We start from the raw sequence: 23,588 nt of genomic DNA on the forward strand, positions 1-23,588 counted from the left end.
TACTGTATGTAATCCCACTAAACCTCATATAATTTCTTGTCTAAGATGTCACAGTAAAAAAAAAGTGGGGGGTACCTCCTCCCCAGCAAAGTCTCAGAAAACAATACAATCATAAAGGAGATTCTAACCCTACCCCATGTTATTGAAAATTTAAACAAAGTTTATTGTTTGTACTGCTACACTCACCAAGCCATTAATAAATATGTCTGTAATGGCCATAGTGGCTTATTGAGGATTTCATTCTTGAAAAATGAAGAAGCTTTATATCATGAGTTGCTTTCATTTTAGTATCAAGGGAGGATCAAAGCAATATAGCCTTTGAGTATTGTGGGTTAAGGCATTTAAAATATATTTTTCTTTAAAACAAACCCACAATTCAGCTAGAAAGGTCATATTTTCAATTGTACATCAAAGGATTGAATATATTTTGCTTAGGGGTAATCACATGCATTGACTCTTGTGTATAACCTGCCATACTAGCACTTTCATAGGACACTCTCTCAGAATGGTAGACCCAACCAGTATTGTAACAGAAGTGAATATTGGACTGTGGCGTCAACCAAAATGCAGCTGTAGGACAAAGCAGTCTGCATTATTTCGTTTCAAAGAAAATAGTTTTTTTGTATCTCAGTGTATAGAAATGCCGATTTCAAAGCTTATTGTAAACTTTTTTTTTTTCAAATGTTATGGTATTCACTTTTAAATGGTATACAACAGAGCCATATGTTCAACAAGGAACAATGATCTATGAGAATAATCATATTGCAGCAGATAGGTTTTTCTATTCTTCTTTCTTTCAAATACCAAATGTGACAGGATAAGATCGTAGCTCTAAGTGGTCAGAGCAATAGGAGGATAGAGGGTTAATATTACCAACTCACTGGTAACATTTGTGATAAAAAAAACGTCACTGTAAAGTGATGGTAACAATGTAAGTGACTATTCATGCAACAACTTACAAGGTAAACATCAATTTAGAAAGATAGGAGAAGAAAGACAGAAAAGAAAATAAGGAGGTGGAAAATTAAAACAGGATTGGGGCTGAACATGGGGGTGGGGGAGAAAATTGGATCTATTTAAATAACACATTCAGCTATGGAGGGTATCTGCGATGACTGTCAGGGGATGACTGCTCAAAATTGGCGTAATACATCTGGCACCTGATTGTGCCAGGGATATTGGACTATAAGGTAACTATGGGTTATTTGATATCACATTATCTGCCACCCTAGGATGCGGGTCCAAATTTGTTTGACGCAAAGACATTCCCATCGTACGTGTTCCATATTTCCATTTGCTGATTGGCATTGCCAGCAACAATCGGGAACTGAGGGGTAGAAACTATGGAGGACAACCAGGCACCTGTACCACCAAGTGAGAGTTTTACCATTGTTCTCTTGTGCTTTACTTGCTACAGACAATTCATGCATTCCCAATTTCTTCTTCACAGGTTGTAGTATATTTAGGTAACTCTGGAAGGATCAATAGAAATCAAATCGAGATGGTATATAGTTGTGGGGCAATGTGGTTAGGGGGAGAATTTTGTACTAAAATATGTTCAAAGGGAGTAAGAGGTTTAATTTAGTTTAGTCTGGTGTGGAGTTCAAGAATGATACAAACTGTTTGTATGCTAGCCAACTGAGCATTTGGTTAATACATATGGTCTGAGATGATTAAGTCCAAATCCCAAACAGACATCTACTATATCTACTATGCATTGCTGGGGGGAAGCCAGGCTATCAAAAAATGGTGTCTTTGGGCCAATGAAAGAAGAAATATTTGAAGTGGAGTCTGCACTCTTTTTAAGCTGTACTGAATATCAGTGTTATTTTGACGTCAAATTTGGACGTATATGTAGGCTTTACAACTACTTTAAGCTGTTTTTTTTATATGCTTAAATGCACCATTACCACAACAAATTCAATTTAAAGCTAATAAGGCTGTGGCGAATTCCAAATTTCTACTTTGCACATGAAGGAGAAGTCTAAAAAGGCCTCCATTATTCTTACCAATACTGTCTTCAGTATTTTCAGTAGACTGTACAACAATCTCAGAAGTCCATATTAAAGGCATTGTGCACTGTTAAATGTTTTGATTGATTTAACTAGGTATTAGTGTAATTATAACCCTGCGTCAGCTGCTTGACTTACTTTGTAATGATGGACTCACATATTATGGCTGCAGTTTATAATGTCATGGCTGATCGATTCTCCTATGCCCTATGTATTTATTTATCTAGCTTGTCCCTTTTTGTTTCCTATCATCACATCCCGTGCCTATTCATTTCCTCTGTCCAGCGGTGATAAACTCTATAACATGGGAAACGCCGCACTCCCAGCCCAAATGCTGAGGCCATATAACATCCATACTTACACACAGGTTGGGCAGTGTTTCCCAGGTTTATAGAGTTTGCCACTGCTGGATTAGTGGGCTTGCATGCCAGCACCCATATTTCTGAGGACCAGGAGGATTTAAATCTTCCTCTGACTTAGAACAGCACTCCAAGTTTAATTTTGGACCCTTTTCTCTGTGTTCCATCACAAATGTGGGAGTGCTAATGTGATGAAAAACTACATTAAAGGGGTATTTTATGAAATCAGCGAGCCCTTGTGCAGTGTAGATCCTTAGATCTAGGGAAAAAGCAAAAGCGGTGCACATAGCCAAAAGTTGGCAAGAATTTACATTGTACTAAATATTGGATGTGGCCTAAAGGAGTGTGGATAAATAGAGTCTGATATGACTTAAGCCTAGCATACATTATTAAAAAATTTGAAAATGTATCATCAAATTTCCTTTGAATGTTTGTACCATGCTGAAAACAAGAATGCCATTAATGGTTTAAAAATTCTCGAACGACAAAGGAGAATTTGCTGCGTACATAGCTACATTCCATGGTACAGTACATCATTCTTTCCGATCGTGCGCTATATGGAAGCACAATTTCCAGCATACTCGTTTGATGGAAGCCAGTTGTGACACCAGCTTCTGTCAGACGAGGAGCTGTACAAACAGGCTAAATATCGACCGATTTCTGTTGAACAAGCCAATACAGGCTGTGTGCACCAGCCTTTATCCTCATTGTACATATGAGATAGAATCTTTCTTACCATAAAAAAGGGCACTAGCTGGATTATGAGATGCGTACCCACTACAAGCCACCTAATGACTCCCATTTCACTCTCAGAGACTGAGCCCTGCCCTCAGGACTTACTGAGGGAGTAGGCGTGAAGAAGCTTTATTAGTATATGGCTCTTCAAGGCTGTGGACAGTAGGATTCACAATTTTACTGTCAGCAAATGTGGCACCAGCCAAAAATTGAAAAATAGTGCCCTAACTTCTACCTCCTCTTGGGCCCCTCTAGTGAAATTATGGGGCTCAGGGGGGAATATATTATACACTTACATTTATTCCATGTGTATAGTGTATGTCAGGGCATAGTGGGCCCCCTTTTCCATGATAGATAATAAGCCACTGCAAAGGCTCTGTCAATTCCTCTGGCAGCTTGGTTTGTATAAGATCTGATTACTATTAAGCTTTCACCTGAGGTGCACTAAACAGGGAGACCAAGGGATTGTGGGAGATGTAGCTTCTTCATGAAAAGCGTCAGTTCTTAGACTACAGAAAGGGGTCATGCATTAACCTGTGCAGTGCCACACTGTATGTCTTATGTTTGAACAAAAAACAAAAATTCTGACACTGGAATGTGAAGATTTACTCCATCATAGGTTGTCACTTCAAAGTAACCAATGAAACTACGGGATCAATGCGCAAGATATGCAGGTTAAAAACACAAGGTGCAGGTAGAAAGCTTAAATATAAAGCCTTTAAATATTTAATGTTTGTGTGCATTAGGCCTACCAAATAATTACATGTGAATACTTGGAAACATATTTAAAACACAGTGAATCTTACATTCAACCAAGCATTCACTGCAGGAGAATCTTTCTGATGCATGTGTTTTAAAGCGGAGGTCCACCCTAAAGTGGACCTCTGCTCATCCGAACCCTCCCCCCTCCGGCGCCACAATTGGCACCTTTCAGGGGGGAGGGGGGTGCAGATACCTGTACAGTACAGGTATTCTGCACCCACTTCCGGGATAGCTCTCTGCGGAAAGGGGCGTAGATTATGCCCCTTTCCGCAAGTGCCCGCCCCTTTCTGCAAGTGCCCCGCTGCCTGCTGGGAAACACACAGATCCCAGAGGCAGCGGGGACCGTCCTTATTGCGCAGCGCGATTCGCGCATGCGCAGTAGGGAACCGGGAAACGAAGCCGAAAGGCTCCATTTCCTGATTCCCATACCCAAGATGGCGGCGGCAGCACCTTGCAGACGATCTCGAGATCGGCTTCGGGTGCCGACATCGCGGGCGCGCTGGACAGGTAAGTGTCACTATTTTAAAAGTCAGCAGCTGCAGTATTTGTAGCTGCTGGCTTTTAAAAAAAAAAAAAAATGCGGAGTCCCGGTGGACTCCCGCTTTAACTGCTTCAGCCCCGGAAGATTTTTACCCCCTTCCTGACCAGAGCACTTTTTGCAATTCGGCAATGCGTTGCTTTAACAGACAATTGCATGGCCGTGCGAGGTGGTTCCCAAACAAAATTTATGTCCTTTTTTTCCCACAAATAGAGCTTTCTTTTGGTGGTATTTACTGTAATTACCCCTGCGTTTTTTATTTTTTGCGCTATTAACAAAAGAAGAGCGACAATTTTGAAAAAAATGCATTATTATTATTTTGCTGCAATAAATATCCCCCAAAAATATATAAACTAACATTTTTTTTCCCTCAGTTTAGGCCAATACGTATTCTTCTACATATTTTTGGTAAAAAAATTGCAATAAGCATTTATTGATTGGTTTGCGCAAAAGTTATAGCATTTACAAAATAGGGGATAGTTTTATGGCATTTTTATTAATAATTTTTTTTCTTACTAGTAAAGGCGATCATCTGCGATTTTTTTATGGTGACTGCGACATTATGGCGGACACGTCAGACATTTCTGACACATTTTTGTTATCATTGTCATTTATACAGCAATCAGTGCTATACAAATGCACTGATTCCTGTGTAAATGACACTGGCAGTGAAGGGGTTAACCACTAGGGGGCAGGGTAAGGGTTAAGTGTGTCCTGGGGAGTGTTTCTAACTGTGGGGGGTGTGGCTACGTGTGACACGTTACTAAACTCTGCTCCCAATCACAGGGAGCAGAGATCAGTGACACTGTCACTAGGCAGAACGGGGAGATGCTTATTTATATTAGCATCTCCTCCCATGAGACGATCGTGGGTATCCCCTCGGCGATCGAGTCCGCAGGACCCGCAATCTGACTCACAGAGGTCCTGGTCGGCGTGAACGCGATGGCACAGTGGCAAATTTAAAGTGACGTACCTGTACGCCCATTTGCCTGTCCATGCCATTCTGCAGACGTACGTCGGCGTGCGTCGGTCGGGAATCGGTTAAATTACAGTGGTTGATACACCACTAGTAAATGTTTGGTGAAAGTCACCTTAACTGCTTTATACATATGCCTCCTAAAGTGTATGTTTTTATTAGTTTAAGATAGAGTAGGAAAAGTTTATACCCTTTCCCAGAATTTTTTTTTGTTGTTATCTGTGTCCCCCCTGGGGATATTTATCTGTCTATTCTTCCTAGTGACCGCTGTCACCGAGATAGAAAGTGAGTCAAAAATCAAAAATTTTGAGCAAGAAGTAAGGGAAAACCCTCCAATGGAGACACTCTCTCTTGTGCCAGCTTTATGTAATGAGAATTGATTTTATACATGCTGTAAATAAAGACAGCCCTGAGTTGCTTCTATTGGAGTTTGCGCCCCCCCATGTAACACTGGGGTAATCCATGATTAAAGTCGATCGCATAATCCTCTATACCCTGGCATATCCATATATGTTGCCAAAGCTAACTGTGCTTTAAAAGGTTTTTAAAAATGTTGAATACTCCCATGTTAAAGATTTTCTGATGCCAAGGAAAATGTATCTGTAAAAGGACAAATAAATATATTGGTACTCGCAAATACAGTACAGTCAGGATGAAGTTTTTCACATCATTGAGACATATTTATTTGACAAACACGTTTTTCAATTTCAAATGGTCAAGGAAGTTGTAATTTGAAGGACGTATTACAATATCAAGTCTGAAATCTCATTCTGAAGATTGAAAATGATTTGCAGAAAGGCTGCAGATATTGTGGAATATAGTTACAAAAGTGCCTCTGAAAACGCCTTTCACCCTTCTTTAGTTGGATCAAGTGTCAGTTTCTCACTCATTCAGTAAGATGATGCAGACTATTAACTCACGTGGGTCGGTAAGTAACTTCCTTACATAGATTTAAACAGAAAAGCATTCATTTGAGTCCATTCAAAATTCTACATACATACATACACATACCAGGGCCAGTTTAGACAGAAGCCAGTTAACCTACCAACATGTCTTTGGAGCATGGGAGGAAACTGGAGTACCCAGGGGAAACCCATTCAAGTACAGGGAAAACATGCAAACTCCATTAAATTTTCATTCTCCTGTGTATGGGTGCCTAGACTCCAAATGTCACCTGAGTTGCCTTGAAATGCAGGCATACCCCACTTTTAAGTACACAATGGGGTTTATTTACTAAAACTAGAAAGTGCAAAATCAGGCTCACTGCATAGAAACCAATGAGCTTCCATGTTTTATTACCAAAGCTTAATTGAACAAGCTGAGGTTAGAAGCTCATTGGTTTCTATGTAGAAGTGAGTCTGATTTTGCACTTTCCAGCTTTAGTAAATAAACTCCATTGTGTATTTAAAAGTGAGTTATGCCTGTATAGCAAAATCTGTAAAGATTTAGAAGTCTTGCTTGAAACAACTGCCTGGTAACATACTGTATACCAGTGTTTCTCAACTCCAGTCCTCAAGGTGCCCCAACAGGTCATGTTTTCAGGCTTTCCATTATTTTGCATAGGTGATTTGAGCAGTTTCGGTGCCTTAGCAATTACCACAGCTGTTTCATCTGAGGGAAATCCTGAAAACATGACCTGCTGGGGCGCCTTGAGGACTGAAGTTGAGAAACACTGCTGTATACTGTAGATGTGGTCACGTAAAGGTTGTCAATACGGGATTTTTTTTTACTGGAAAATACACAGGTTAAGTATAAAGCAACCAATCTATTAAATTGGTCCACCACTTTACATTTGAAAAAATTGGATTCTTGGACCCAATCTGGAATCTCACGTGCTGCACACCTTGAGTCTATGAGGAAAATAGATAACTTGATTATTTGTTTATAGAGTCAAGTGACCCTGATAAAACATTCATCCATTTCATATCTAAATCCCTGTTTATGGCTGCTGTAAACAGAACATTATGATTAGAAATAGCATATATGGAAACGGTGCGTCCTCGATGGCGCCACCATATCTTAGAAATCAAAGTAAGCTTGGGTGACAAATGGAGAACACCTCTTTATTTCCTAGTAACTCATATGTACTAATGTAGTAATAAAAGCAGAGCTGCATGAAAATCAATTTACCCGATTTATGCAGGAAATATAAAGATAAAAATGCAACTTTGTATACACCTATTATTTACACAGTGCCAACTTACACAGCATTAATTAATTATATAAATGCCACTTTTTTCCAACCATTATAGACACAGATATACAGAAGAAATAAAAGGGAGATGCACTAAAAAAGGCAGAGGTGGGGAGCTCATAGCAAATAATGGCTATGTTGTACAGGCTGGTTGATAAAAACAAAAATTCACACAGTTATGCCGCGTGCACACGATCGGAATTTTGGTTGGAAAAAGCTCTGATGGTTTTCCCAATGGAATTCCAACAATATTTCACTCAAGCTATCTTGCATACACATGATCACACCAGATTCCGACCGTCAAGAATGTGGTGACATACAAAATGTATGAAAGGACTAGAAAAAGAAAGTTCAATAGCCAGTAGCCAATAGCTTCCGTCTCGTAGTTGAATCTGAGCATGTGTGAGTCTTTGTATGTCGGAATTGCATACACACGATCAGAATTTCTGATAGAAACATTTTCCATTGGAAAAATTGAGAACCAGCTCTCAATCTTTTGCTGCCGGAAATTCAGCCAGCAAAATTCCGATGGAGCATACACGCGGCCGCATTGTCCAACGAAAAGCTCTCATCTGTCTTTTGCTGGCCGAAATTCCGACTGTGTGTATGTGACATAAGAGTTAAGATTTGATGTAACACATCATGTGGCACACCACTATGTAAATAAGGAAACATGTCTAAAATCACATGCATTCTTTAAATAATGAGTTGACTCACACCGAGAGGCTATACATATCACAAACTAAAAATATCTTACAGTTAAGGAGCCTGCCATAAATGAAAATATGTCAGATGCATAACTGAATAATTTTGGTACATGAAGAATATATTGCAAATGTAGGAAATCACAAAATAGAGAAAATATCTCCAAAAAAATACAGATTTCTTTTTTGGGAAACTTGCACCTACTGTATGTTCCTAAGCAGTAACATCTAATTAAATGTAATTTACTTAAGTGTAGCCTATGCAACATATATGTTTTAATACATCTGTATTTTATAAATGAACATTGAAAAAATAAATAAAGAAGTAGCACAGCATTTCAGGGCATCACAGAGCAGGGAGGGAGGCAGAAGAAGTTATTCCTTTGAAGCATTTAGCTGTGTGTATAATTTGAGCTTTAGCTCTGTACACATCAAGCTGATATTAGTAAAGCAGTTTAAGGTGGTCTGATAAACATGTGAAAATGATCCTAGAGTACTACTTGCTGTATGGAAATCATAAGTATGAATTATACACATGTAAATATGTAAATATTTCACATTTACCGGACTAAAAAAGTATATTTAAAATAACAATATAAATCATTTTACATAGTTCCTCTAACTCAGAGATCCTCAAACTGTGTGCCACGGCATACTAGTGTGCTGCGAGAGATTTGCAGGTGTGCCATGGGAGTTTTGAAAAATATTTAAAATTTCTAGCGTTTTGAAACATTGAACATATCAAAAAATTAAATGGTAAATCAATATCACAAAAGTTAAAAAAGCAACATATATAAAACATCTCTGTCAGTCTGTCATTCATTGGTTCCTTTTGTAATACGAGACTTGTGCGAGATCTCAGGAGAACTCGATCGCTCTAACTATATATTTCAGTGAACATTTCCCGAAAAGAGCCTGGATGAATTTTGGATCTCAATCAAGAAGTCATATCCTGCAATCAGTTCAAAAGCAATCAAAGTAATTCTGACATTTATCTTCGTGGTTTTGTGAGTTTGGATTTTCAGCACTGACTGAAATCAAATCGAAAAAGAGAGAGAGACTTCTTAAAATCAATGATGAAATGCTCGCTTGTTTGTCGACTCTGGAGCCTCGCTTCAATCTGATTTTCTCTTGAAAGCAGGCACATCCTTCACTTTAAATTTAAAATTAAATATATATGTAAAAATAAATAAGTTCTTCACCACAAAAATTGTGAAATCTTTTCAGGTGTGCCGTAAAAACATTTAGATCTTTTTTGGTGTGCCACAAGACAAAAAAGTTTGAGAAACTCTGCTCTAACTACACTGGAGAAATAGTAAGGTCTCAGATCTGGTTATGCCGTTCTGCAGAATTGTCTGCATCATAAGGCTGGCTATACAGAATTGCAGATCTTTTGGCAGTTTCCCTACTTGTATTTTAAATGTTTATTTAATACTAACAAGCTTTCAGTTCTGAAATATGGAAAACAATAGAAATTAGGCCAAGCCTTTCTTCTTAGTATGTTAAATGTGAGTAGGCCCAAGCAAGAAAAATCTATCTGCTTTTGTGAATTAATAAAAGTTGCATCTGATTCTCTTACTTGCCAAAATCTTCATTCCACTGTGAACACTGTCACCCATGGCCCACACATATCACAACTCTCTTCTAGGCAGCCCCACCCAGATCATGACACGTACCTACACTCACTCAGGTTGAACTTGATGGACTGGTATCTTTATTCAACCTTAATAACTATGTAAATATGTAACTATGACAACTTTCCAGCCAGTCCCACCAAGCTCACTTTATGCCAGAATGCCCACTTACAACTGTGATGCCCTCAGTAGTGCTCATTTTGCACATACTCCGTAACTTAAAGAGGAAGTAAACCCTGATGGGTTTACTTCCTCTTTCATTCCCTGCAAAGGTAAAGCATAATGGACTACTATGCATCGCATAGTAGTCCATTATGTGTCACTTACCTGACACAGGAGCCAGCGAAGTCACCACTGTCCCCTGTAGTCCGGCGCATCCATCTTCTCGGTGGGTCTCGCCGCTGTCATTCGGCGAAGCCGCAACGACGTCACTCCCGCGCATGCGCACGGGAGCCACCACTCGCGCCATATTGCCGTTGACCGCCGCGCGCTCAGTGCGCCTGCGCACCACTGTCTACGGCGCATGCGCCGTAGGCAGCGGTGCCTGTCTTTCGGCAAATATCTCCTAAACCATGTAGGTTTAGGAGATATTTCTTGGACCTACAGGTAAGCCTTAATCTAGGCTTACCTGTAGGTCAAAGTGTGTTGTAAGGGTTTACAACCACTTTAAAGTGGTTCTAAAAGGCTGATAGTTTTGGACACACAGAGCAGGACTCAGGAGCACGCACGCAGGAGTCCCCCCCATAGCAAGCTAAAGCTATTTTTTAATTAAAAATACCTTTAATATTACTTAAATAAGAATGATGGTGTGATCATGGGATGCAACATCATGGAGCACCTAGATGCTTTCCCCTGCATAAGCTTTCCTGTCATGTAGTAAGAATCACTGAAATGGGCAGTAGTGTATCTAGGTTTTATGCTGCCCTAGGCTTGACTAACTCGTGTACCCCCCATTTAAATATGACCCTCCCCTTCCTGTCAATGCCACACCCCTTGCTGTTTAAGACCTGCCCTGAAATTTTTAAGTAGCGACATTAGTTCTGAGGGCCGGGGGGGGGGGGATGGATTGCCTTAATTAGCATAGATTTCCTCTCACTTCCTGTTTGGCTATGGGGCAGGAAGTGAAGGGCTATCTCTGCAATGAGACAGGGATGGTAAAAAAAATAACTGACTGGGGCCTTAGTCTATCCAAAATTAATAGAAAAAGTGTTACCTATAGTTCTACTTTAAGCATACATTTCTGATAATTTTATGGAGAGGACTAAGAAGATATAACCATGCCAATGTTGTGGTGCAGCAGAAAACATAGCACAGTGAGGAAGATTTGTGATCCAGGATGAAAGGACAGTCAAAATTAGGAGCAGCGCACCCAAACCCCGCCAACAGTTGCGGAATGCCGGGCGATAGACTAATTTGCCTCCCAGCCCAGTCTGCCCCATCAGCCTGGCGCTACACTAACAGTGTAGTGCAAGCTGGCGGGGACTCTATCCGTGCTGCCCCCCTGCAAAGTGCTGCCCTAGGCCTGGGCCTTGTCAGCCTAGGCCTTGTCAGCCTAGGCCTTGTCAGCCTAGGCCAAGATACAGCGTTGGAAATGGGTGAGCACAAACATAATTTATTATGGGGTGTTAAGTTCTACACTACATATTAGATTACCCCTGCTGCAATTTATTATATTTAAAGTTTTTAACAGCTCCTTATATTAAAGAATACTACACTAATCCTTTAGAACAGAATTTCTCAACATTTTTCATTCATTGCACCCTTTAAAAATATGCACAATCTTCAGGTACCCCATTCTAAAATGTAAAAAATGAAACAAATAATTTTACATGATGCAGCAACATCCAAGCATGTAGGACACCCAACATTAAAGTGGATGTAAACCCGAATTTTTAATTTTTTTTTGTTGATGTCATAATGTAGAGTATACGATTTCCTATAATTTGAGCCCTGTGTTGCCACAAAGAGTTAATCCAGCTCTGAGCAATCCTCTTTTACTTTTCAATGAGATAAATCTTGACAGAGAAAAACTTTATCAAATCCTCCCCCTTGCTGTAAGTGACAGGTGATTTACATATCTCGTGCACTAGCCTAAGAGACATGCATTATTTTTTAATTCCCTCCCACTCCTTTCTTCTGCTGCTCTGCAAGGTTCCACACCTCAGCATAATTGGGCATGCTGATGTCATGTGGGGACTTTTCTGGGTTTTGACTAGATGTTAGTGATCATAGCAGAAGTTCAGTGTAAGAAATACACAGGAGAATATGAATATTGACAAGGGGAGTGTAGAGGTGGGTGGGGAGTCTACTGACATCACGACTTCACCCACTGTGCCCTGGAAAATAGACCCACCCACAAAATCTGCAGTTTTTCGGGTCTCATAACAGACAGAGGGGAGACATTTGACAGATAAGTATTCATGCAGGAGGCATCTATATCCTTCTAGATAACCAATATTGCAGTCGTTTAGAAAGGATGAGAGTGGGTTTACATCCACTTTAAAGGTGATTTATTCTTCCAAAGCAAACACACCTTTGCACACTGGTGATGACTAGTATTCCAATGTTTCTCTTCTCTCAGTTTCTCTTCCTCACTCAGTTAACATGACCCCAAGTGCTGACTTAGAGGAGCAAGGAAGGGGTAAACAAGCATGCTATGCAGGCTCCTGACTTCCTTCTTATGAACCGAGACATCATTCGATTGGTAGGATTCCATGGCTAAAAGGCTTTAATGGTGCACAATAAAAAACCTTTGGCTTGTGAAAATTAAAGGTAGGCTTGATCCACCCACTGGCTCGTATACAAATTTTGGGCAATTTTTAGGAAATTTGCAATGGTACCCCTTGAAAAAAGGCTGCTTTAGAACAATAGTAATTTGGAGGCAGCTATTTTAGGGTTTAAATTCTATTCAGGGTAATGTTGCAATTTTGGTGGAATAGTGACAAACCTACACGTAATTTGATGGTAGTGAGTTGCTAGGCTGGACACTGCACTCCAAATGGCTGCCTCCATGGTATGTGAGTGCCTGGTACAATTTAACAACTGTATATACACTATAGAGGAACAGAAGTCAGTGCGGTCTGTTCAGAAAGAACTGAAGTGAAAAAAAATGTAATACCAGAGAAGCTTGAATGTTAAAAAGACATTGCTCTGAACTGGTTTTACTTCAGCGTCAACTTGTGTCATAAAAACATGATCTCTTTCCGACGCATAAAACCATTATAAGATCAGAATTCACTAGAATGTCAGCGGTGAGATACTTTTTAGACTAGGCATCATTTTGTGAATAATATGTAGTCTGACCTAAAAATGTCAAATCTTTAATTTCCTTCCTTAACATTTAAGTGGGAAAATTGAAAGAATCATTCACAGGCCCCAGGGTTTAAAGCTGAAATTTGGAAGCAGCTAGCAGACACGTTTGTAGAGCTGCATCACAATTCAGAACAAAAAGAGCTTTGGTTCTCTCCTTGATATCTACTTGGAACTAAAATAAATGCTAACTGAAATGGGCGCAATTTCAAATCAAGCACATCAGTACTCTGTTGCTGAAACACTTGAAGAGAACCTTTTTTAAAAACAAAACACAGAGGCTGATATTCTTGAGCTCTCATTCTGAAGATAATAGGTGCCTTGCTGTCATTATGACCATCTTACTTTTACATTTTCTTTCACTGACCTAGAACATGTACAAAGATAAGTAATTCTGACTTTTCTCTTACTTCACTGCTCTCCATACTTGCTGTGGGTCAGCGACTCAGACAGTTTTATAGAAGTGGTGTTTTCCACCTTCTGGATATCTGCCTATTATTTACAATTTACACTTTCTTTGCTATACTTTTGGCGTTCCGACTGGAGACTCTCATACACACAAGCTGCCCTCTCCACACCTCCTTTCCTCCTGTCCTTTCACAGAACACTTTGTATTTTGTGAATGGTTCACATAATACAAAGCATTCTGTGATTGGACAAGAGATGAGGGCTGTGCCACAAGTCTCCTGTCAGAGATTCAGAATCTTAGAGGATAAGCATAAAGGATACGTTCCCCTTCTGGAGCATGTTATATATTACATCCATATTTAGGGTGTAATGTGTAACATTCCTCAGCACTTGTCTTTGCTCCCTGTTGTGACAGTGGACGGGGAATCCTCTTCCCAAACCCGCTGTCAGATTTGAAAAATATCCACACAGCTGCATCATTCATTCACAAAAAACTGTAAATGACAGAACTACAAGTACCGTCCTCTATTGCAGCAGATGGCTTGTAGTTCTCAATGAACGGCGAGGGTGCCGGCAAACATTCTCTTAGTTCCTTAACACTTCCTACAACTTTCTAACATAAAGCCCATACATAGGTACAGGTAGAAAGCTGTAGCAAGTGTCTAAAGGTACCTGAGATAAAGGCTACCATTTTTGTTGATGGAGCCTCAAGCCTGCCATTGGTCACTATGGTAGAGATGACATACTGTCAGGGAAGAAACCAGAGAATAACTGGCAGATATTCCAATATCCAATATGGGCGCGCTAGTCCGCGCATGCACATTAGCAACTGGCACGTGACGGCGAACATGTGTGCACAAAACTTGCTCATTTCTAGTGTATGCTGGTCCATATAAGGACTCCAGTTGCTCTCATAAATCGCTTGATTATTGTCAGCTCTGTATCCTGTGTTTTTTGCTCCTGTTTAATTACCTGTTACCGACCCGACTTACCCTGACCTGCTCTGGCTTCTCTCCTGGCTCTGAACCCGGCTTGTTTTATGGACCTGATCTTGCCTGTTCCAGATTGGCTTCCAGTGTTTGACCCCAGTGTCATCACAACTACACTTCCTGGCTCTGCTTCTGACTGCCTTCCTGTGTTTGACCCCTGGCCTGGCTTCTGATGTTGTCTCTGCTTTTCTATCTGTCAAGATCCACCAGTACCCCAAGAGAATCGTTGGCTGTGACATTCTTCTCTGCTCCTGGGTATTCGCTTCTGGAACCATCAGACAGCTTCACTGACAGGCAACCCATGCATCTCTGGGCATAGTACCTTCTGTCTCCAACTCCAGGGGTACTTTGCTCTCAGCTGCAAGGGGAACCCTCTAGTCACCTCAGCCTCCAGCCTGGTATATGACAGTATAATCCAACCAGAATGTCTGAGGCTGAAAGAAGTGCTTCCCCATTAGAGACACTATGCCAGCAAGTTACCGCCCTTACCCAAGCGGTGAAGAACCTGCAAGAAGGTTACTTTCAGCTATAAGGTCGCCTATAGAACCTTGCTGTGTCATCTGCACCTGTTAGCCAGAATTCCTCTGCTGCTCCCTCTGCTTCAGCGGCTCTTGCCTAAGAACGCTCTGCCTCCCGCTGTGGTGATGCCACCTCCAGAACCCATGGTACTAGTCCCTGAGTGCTTCTCGGGGGGAGGGACGAAAGTTCAGGCATTCCAGAATGCATGCCTTCTATATTTTGCACTTCAACCAAGAACTTTTTCTGTGGAATCTGTAAAAGTCGGGTTTATTATGTCCCTCCTCTCAGAAGAACCCCAGTCATGGCTTCCTGGACATTACTTTGGCAAGTAAACTGCAAATTCCGCTTAAAGACAAGAAACAGAGACTTGAGGTCCATCTGGCTGATGGGACCATTCCCAGATCTGGACCTGTGACACAAGATACTATCCTCATTCTTACTGTAACAAACTCTGGTCACCAATAATTCCTCTACTTTGACATACTATGCCCCCCCCCCCCACGTTCCCCATCATTCTGGGGATTCAATGGCATCGGTCACATAACCCTCAAAGAATCATTGGCTGTGACCACCTTCTCTGCTCCTGGGTGCCCTTGATTGAGAGCTAGAAGCCTTGAAAAGCCTTGAAAAGTGTCAGCTGATGGCTCTTATAAGATAGAATGTTTAATAAAGTGTCCTCGGGATTGACATTTTTGTTGCAGAGGATGCCTAAAATCTGACTTGTATCTTAATGCAGACTTCTGAGAAAATCAGTGAGCCAATCACACAAGCAGGAAATTAAATTTCTGGGGGTGTTCCATACACCAACGGTGTACAGAAAGTCTCCAGTTTGCCATATTGCATTTCATTTTACAGAAAATTACAGCACTGCAGATTAAAAAGGAAAGACATTTTGAATAACATCAATTTTAGTATGGCTTGTGTCACAATTATATATGGTATATGCTAATATATATATATATATATATATATATATATATATATATATATATATATATATATATATATATATATATATGCAATTTTTTTTATTTCTTATATATATTTTTTCCTATGAAAGTGATGTTATACCTGTTTATCTGCAGCCCTCTCTCCTCTACATCAGCTCAAAGTTCCTAATTTATACAGCATTATTGAGCTTCCAGCGGCAGGGGGTGCTGCACAGCGCAGAGCAGGGAGTTGAGTGTAATCTGAGACCAGAGTAGAGGGAATGGACACTCCCCCTCTATACAATCTCATAATGTTACATGCAGAGCTGAGGCTGTCAATCACAGGCTGTGTGCTGGAGCTCCCCTGCTACCCCCCCCCCCCCTCAAGAATAAGGCAGCAATCACACTCAGTGCTTTGCTTTGAGGTAAGTACACACTATAGAAAGATACGCTTTGTTAAATTTTTATGTCAGAGGTTCGTAACCACTTCAAAGAATATATGCTAATGCTTAAAACAATGAACGGCAACAGAAAGCGTGACATACTTACGTTCCCTACAGAAACTCAGTGGCGGCCCGTCCATTAGGGGCGCATGGACGCCGCCTCCCCATTCATGTTTCTGGCCCCCTGATCTACATGCAGGGCACCAGATGCAGGGATTCCAATGGGGGTGTTTTTTTTAAGCATGTGATTAGAGCCAGAGGCTTTAATAGGCTCCAAAAAAGGGGCTTGGGGCACAGAGCACTGTGCTCAGAGCCCACCCAGTTGTGTGACAATAGCAAAGAGTAACACTGATTCTCTTCGCAGCCAATCAGGAAGTGGATCGTGACCCGTCACCGAACTGTGAAATGAGATCCAATTGGATTGGCTGCTAGGATGAGGAGAAGGGAGGACACACAGGGGAAGCAAGGAAGCAGCTGGAAAGAACAGCCCAGAGAGAAACCAACGCCACTCTCCACCCGGAGCGCTGCCTGCAAGATGGGGTAAGTGCGGGGCGCCGACCTACTGACTGACCGACCAGGGGGGAGTGGGGGTTCCCCCGTGACCTGACCAACCAGGGAGGGGGGGGTTGTAGGCAGGTGGATCATTTGCCGCCCCCCCCCCCAAAAAAAAACACCAGCCACCACTGTAGAAACTACTGCTTCAGGTTTAAGCTATTTTAGTCATGATATTAAAGTCCTAGGTAAAGGTAACCTGAAGAAAACAATGACGGAACAGCAAAGCTGCTGTTTGGCAACTTCAGAAGAGATCATGTTGGCAATGGCCACAGAAAATGGGGATTCCACGTGTAATTGAGAGAAGACAGGTAAATATGAATGTTCTCACATGCTAGATGAGTCACCAGACATGAATATTTTTAAATCTGCCATGATAGAAATATGGGTGATGTGTTTGCTGACTTTTAGCTTCTTGGCTTATACCTTGATGCTCCTGCTGGGTAAGTCACTGACCTGAACACGTATGCAAGTCAAGAACTCCAACATCACTGGATACAAACTCCATCCAGGTCAGTGGATCACTAGGCAGTGAACGCTATGAATCGGTATGACAGCTAGCAGCTTTTTAACAAATCGGCAATGGCACTTCAGTCACAATGGGTTATGTAAGTATTTACAGAATCCTGGAGTTAGAACCCCTTCAGTTTACTTTGCTTTCTGAAATATATTTTTGTGCATCTCTCTACCAGGATACTTCTGATTTTCATCACACCACACCCCCAGCAGTGTCACAGATGACACATTTAAACAATGCTGCTTAGACCATTTTGTGGTAATTTCTTCCTACTCAATGCAAATTTCAAAGGAACTATGTTATTTGCAATTCTGGTGGGAGTCATGTAGATCACTGCATATGCATGCTTCAGTGGATATAATCACTGGCAGACTAGGGTGGTACAGAAAGTTATAGCATCTTTAAGAATAGTATTGTTTTGGTTTGTGCTATACCTTTTTTTTTTTTTGGTTAGACTGTGTAATAACGTTAGAGAGTAAAACTGCTCATGGTCACAGTACATCTAGTAGTTAGTCACATTCAACTCGATTTTACAGAGCAAGTCCAAATGGATGTGACCAGCTACTAGACAAGCTATTACTCAATTTCAATTTCTGCCTGGCTGCTTTTTATTTATTTTTTTAACTCTTTTTATTGACAAAGATATAAAACATTGGTACGGTCAACATGAGCATAGAAAAGAATGAGGTTCATTACAGAACATAAGGATAGTTCCACAGTAACAGATATAAATCATAAGACAGCATAACAGTCCTAATGCACGTTTTCAGCAAAATACCATCTCAAAATTATAAGGCTAGAAGAATTAGATAAAATCATACATATATTCATCAACACATGAACATTCCCATAAACTCCATTACCTAATGCATTTAGCAAATCTCTCAAGTATAAGTAATGGTAAGGGTAGAAGAACACCAAGCTTCCTATATCTTATTGTATTTTTTTTTTGGGCAACCCCTATGTTCAAAAATTAGTTTTTCATAGGGTAACATTTGACTAACCATTTGCAGCCACTTACGGTCAGAGGGAGGGGTGGGTTGAGCCTGTCTGTTTTTTAACCACCCTGGTTGGTAAAAATGAGATTCAGTAAAAAGTCAGAGAAAATCAGAATGGAAGCTAGAGCGTTAAAAACAATTAAAGTGGTGGTATACTCATTTTTTTTTACTTTTACCTACAGGAAAGCCTATAATAAGGCTTACCTGTAGGTAAAAAAAATATCTCCTAAACCTGTACGGTTTAGGAGATATTCTAGCTCATTATGCCTTTTGCTTTGCATGTGGTAAAAAAAAAAAAAAAAAAAAAAAAAAAAATTGCGGGTTTACTACCGCTTTAATTTTTAGACACAAAGAATTATACATTTTTTTCTCATGCATTCACACCTGAGCAGAGCGTATTCCTGGTGATTTTGAAGGCCCTTTGAGGCATATTGCAGCTTAATGACACGTGGGTTTGTATGTGTATCAAGCTTCAGGAGTTTGTTTCCTGGTCTGGGTAAGGGGAGGAGAGATGTTTAATAGATGACATGACTCCTTCAGGCATTAAACTGCACGCAAAAACCAGTGTATCGTATGTTTACAGGCACTCCTATTAAAGTTTATAGGACTAAAAATTTCCAAACATGATAAAAAAAAGCTCATGTACTTTTTGGAGCGTAGTGCATAGAGCATTGGGGCGAAAGAGTTTGCAAGTTTGAACAAGGACAGTTAGAAAGAATGGTTTTTGCACAGCCAGGTGTAGAAAAACTAACAAAAAACATTTAAATATTAAGGGAGCTTGGGGGAAACCTTAGACTGTCCCGCACTGTTGGTATCACAGACAGGCATTAAAAGATGTTACCTCCAAAAATATTCTTTGGTACCGACCCGCAAACCTAACGACCAGGGTCACATTGGCCCCTGGATGTAAGTGTGAATAAACACAGTAGCTCCTTTTTCCATGTTAAAGGAATCACAGGAGTCCAGTTCATTTTGCACGCCTGTGACCCATTTTCAGCAGACAGTTGGATGAAAAGTTTGCTGTCTTCTGATGTCACAGAGCTCGTCCAGGCTCAGGGAAGATCACGACACTGGGGTCGGAATCCACCCACATGCCTGGACCGCAAACCTGATTTTGCCTCTCAGCGAGCTGCTGAGAGCTTGAGCCTAAATCTGATCCACTTCCACTTTATTTTTGGCTTGGCCAGTTCATTCCAGTCATGGTTACGCTTGCAACCACTCTACTGTACAACTGGCAAAATGTTTTGGGACAGCTAGCAAACATTAACATGGGAAATAGGGGAAACTATATAACCGAAGGGATAGTTATTAAGCCAAACGTGGGGGAAGCTATGCTGATCTTCTGTCTGCCCAATTTGTTTGGCTGTATCATGAAATGTGTGATATCAGCCCCAGAGTGACATAGGGGATAAATGAGGAGACTGGGCGATCATCATAATTTCTCTGTGCACTGTGTAATACTTTATCTCAGCAGTTTCTCTATGGTTATGCACAAACTGATGTCCTCATCACATGTTCTTAGCCCTTGTACACACGGTCGGAGATTTCGACAACCAAATCCATCGTATTTTGTCCGTCGGATTTTGTCCGGATTTTGTCCGAAACTGTTGTATACACACAGTCGGACAAAGTTGTCGGAAAATCCGACGTGATGACGTTATTTCGTTACAACGGGACTATGTTCACGCTAGTAGCCAATAGCTTTGGTGTAGGAATTTGATCTGTGCATGCGTGGCACTTTGTCCAATCGGAATTCTTTACACATGATCGGAGTATGTCCGATCGGAGCATTTTGTCGGAAAATTTTACCAACAAGTTGGAAAACTTGGTTCGTCGGATACTCCGACGGAAACAGTCCGATGTAGACCCCACCCAGTCGGAATATCTGACAAAACGGTCCAATCGGACACATTCAATCGGAATCTCCGACCGTGCGTACAAGGGCTTAGTCTGCTCCAATAAGAAGTTATGTTTTGAGCCAGCTGTGAAGGAGCAGTAAGGAATCAATGACTCTATATACATAGTTAGTAAGGTTGAATAAAGACACCAGTCCTTCCAGTTCAACGTGAGTGAGTGTCTACAATTGTCCATATCCCTGTACATTGCACACTCACATCCCTACCCTCAAGGAGCCCACAATCCAAGGTCCCCATTCATATACATATATAGGGCCACTTTTGGATAGAAGCCAATTAACCTACCTGCATGTCTTTGGAGTGTGGGAGGAAACCCACACAGGCACAGGGAGAACATGCAAATTCCAGGCAGGTAGTGTCATGGTTGGGTTGGGATGCAAACCTCACCCCATATATTGTTAGACTATGTCTGTAAACCGGTGGTTCAGGAAGCACAAGGGCAGAAAATATTTGATTTGCATGACTCTTTTCACTACCTTAAAATGAACAATAAATCCTTATCTTTAGGATTTGTGATGGACATGAGGTATGCAAATTGCCTTCTGTTTTAAGAAGGCTCTACTGTGTTTCACTTAAAATCTCCTGTAAACTAAGCTACTTCCTTCTATGTACAAATGTAAAGATTGACAGTTTTGATCATTCAAGAGCAGCAGATTTCCTCCCCAGCCCATCAAACATTGATTAAAACCAGCAATCTCTTAAACAAATGAGGAACTGAACTACAGTAACCATTGGCTGAAGTGGCATTTCAAGTGTCAGTAGAAACCACAACCTTATAAACGGCTACCGCCATGTCCTCTCTTCTTCTTTCTTCTCACCCTCCCCCTCCTCTTTTTTTTCCTTCCCCTACTTACCTCCACCCAAGGGAACTTGGGTTCTCTCCCTTTAAGAAAAGCACAAAAAGCTGGAGGGGAGAGCCCCGACGTTGTAACACCCAAGTGAACACGGCTCTTGAGGAATATGATTTTGGTTGAGGATGAACTACTCTACACAAGCCTACACACTGTAAATTGTATTGAATGCTTTCAGCCTCTGTATATTCTATGTATCTCAAGTGACATGTATACTTATGATTGTACTGCAGGGTTCTCGCCCCAGTTTGGAGTTGAATAAAAACGTATATTTGCAAAAAAAAAAAAGAAACCACAACCTTCAGACACTGTAATATATATATATATATATATATATATATATATATATGGACATCAAAGGTCCAGAGGAATATGATCAATATCCAGGTGCCCAGTGTGTAAAATTTGTAGCAATTTTCTATAATTCTAGTATAATTTGCTACATCACTTCCTGTAAACTAAACTAAACCAGGATTTTTCTTCCTTAAAAAACATAGAACTAATGGTTTTCTGCCATTCTAGGGCAGCAGGTTCCGACATACAACTATCAAAATCAGTAAAATCTCTTCAACAAACCAGGAACTTAATTCCAATGACCATCAGTGAAAGTGGCATTTCAAGACTCAGCAGAAACAGCAGCTGGCATATACAGGGATTCTGCAATAAATACATAGCTGCAAGGTACAAAAGCTTCTACAAGATCATTGGATTACAGATAGCGGGTATGATTAATGTTTATTTTAGCTGTTTTTTTTAACATAAAGCAAAAAAATCAGTGGAGGGCAGATTGTACTGTGTGAAAGAAATCCATATGAATTTATTTAAGTCAACTGGCTCTCTGGCATTTATGAATAATTCTTAGAATTGCCGTTAGTTGCTATTAGTTAGCTGTGTTCACAGCACTCTCCTGCTGATTACACTTTGGAGTATATAAGAACTATTTGCTTCTCACCATTTTCCCTCAACAATAAAAAAAAATAACATTCATGTTTTTAAATAAAAGTGCTGTATACTTTTTTTTATTACTTTGGTAGAAAAAAAAACTGATTCATAGCTAGATATGTCCACATAAAACATTCTGTGTGGACATGGTCTTGTGTCACTGTGGCTGCACTGTTGATGACATTTGCTACATGGGGTTGCATGCATCAGTGATAGTTGTAAAACATTTAAAGGCATTATAAATTTTCCTACCTGCACCTTATATTTTTTCACCTGCATAAGATAAACATTGATTATGTAGTTTCATATCATATGTTATCCTTTACTTATAGCCTATAGCAGAGTAAATAGTCACATTCATGGGTCAGAAGTTTCTCTGTTTGTGTTCACTTGTAGCGTGGCACTAACAGGTTAATACATGACCTCCCTCTGCAGTCTAAGAACTGGCATTTCCTATGAAAAAACAACATATCCTAAATTTTGCTCAGTCTAAAATTCTGTAGGTGAGAGCTTCACACTAAATAGATCTAACACCACCACATACAGGCAGAGCAATGAAGGGTAAAGATGTGTTTCATCACGCTTGCATTCCCATATTTGTGATGCAATATAGTGCAATACAGTGGAACATTATTTGGATGCTGCATGTCCCGGAATGATATAGGATAAGCTAAGTGAATGAATGCATGGAGATAGGAGAATCGATCAGCAATGACAAACTGAAGCCACATGTGAGTTCATCATTACAAGGTAAGACCAGCAAATGACATGGGGAATAGAACTACACTCAAACCTAGTTAAAACAATGAAAACATCTGCAAATGTACAATACCTTTAAAAAAGAAACTCCAGGCACCAACATTGCTTTGTTTTATGTTCTTCAGTCGGAGCGCTTACCCCTGCAGGAGCAGCTGGCAATGATGGGTCCTCTGTCCCGTCACAGCTTTGTTAACTGCTCGGTCCCCACTGACACACTTGGTCATATACTAAAACTGTTTACACCTGTGTAACTTAGGAATTAGTGAGCTACCACAGGAATGCACAGAAATAAGGCCACAACATTGCAAACAAAAGATATATCAATAGACATGTAATTACACAAACTTTAAGTGTACTATGAAGGATGAAATGGTCAAATACTCCAAAGCTGGTACTCAAAGGGCATAGCAGGGCTACATCTAACTACAATAACCAGAGTCTCTAAACAACTTCAATCAGTTCAAAGGCATCAAAAGGATCCTGGAGTACAGGATCCTGGAGTACACCGTGTGCATACAACCCCAACAGCAGGCAAGTGTACA

The 23,588-nt window shown here is 40.6% G+C and overlaps 1 protein-coding gene and 1 long non-coding RNA gene across 8 annotated transcripts in view; one reads left to right on the forward strand and one right to left on the reverse strand.

Annotated features, from left to right (window-relative positions):
• Positions 1 to 23,588, reverse strand: part of SYT7 (synaptotagmin 7) — a 564,911-nt gene that overhangs the window by 260,586 nt on the left and 280,737 nt on the right. The window lies entirely within an intron of this gene.
• On the forward strand, positions 1,106 to 22,299 carry LOC143942270 (uncharacterized). The gene is made up of 3 exons (XR_013264737.1): positions 1,106 to 1,190; positions 16,876 to 17,051; positions 21,868 to 22,299. It is a non-coding gene; the product is annotated as an uncharacterized LOC143942270 (long non-coding RNA).

Source organism: Lithobates pipiens, unplaced genomic scaffold (assembly GCF_037356315.1).
Source record: "Lithobates pipiens isolate NorthernLeopardFrog02 unplaced genomic scaffold, aLitPip1_a1.2 Scaffold_10, whole genome shotgun sequence".
In the NCBI taxonomy this organism is placed as follows: domain Eukaryota; kingdom Metazoa; phylum Chordata; class Amphibia; order Anura; family Ranidae; genus Lithobates; species Lithobates pipiens.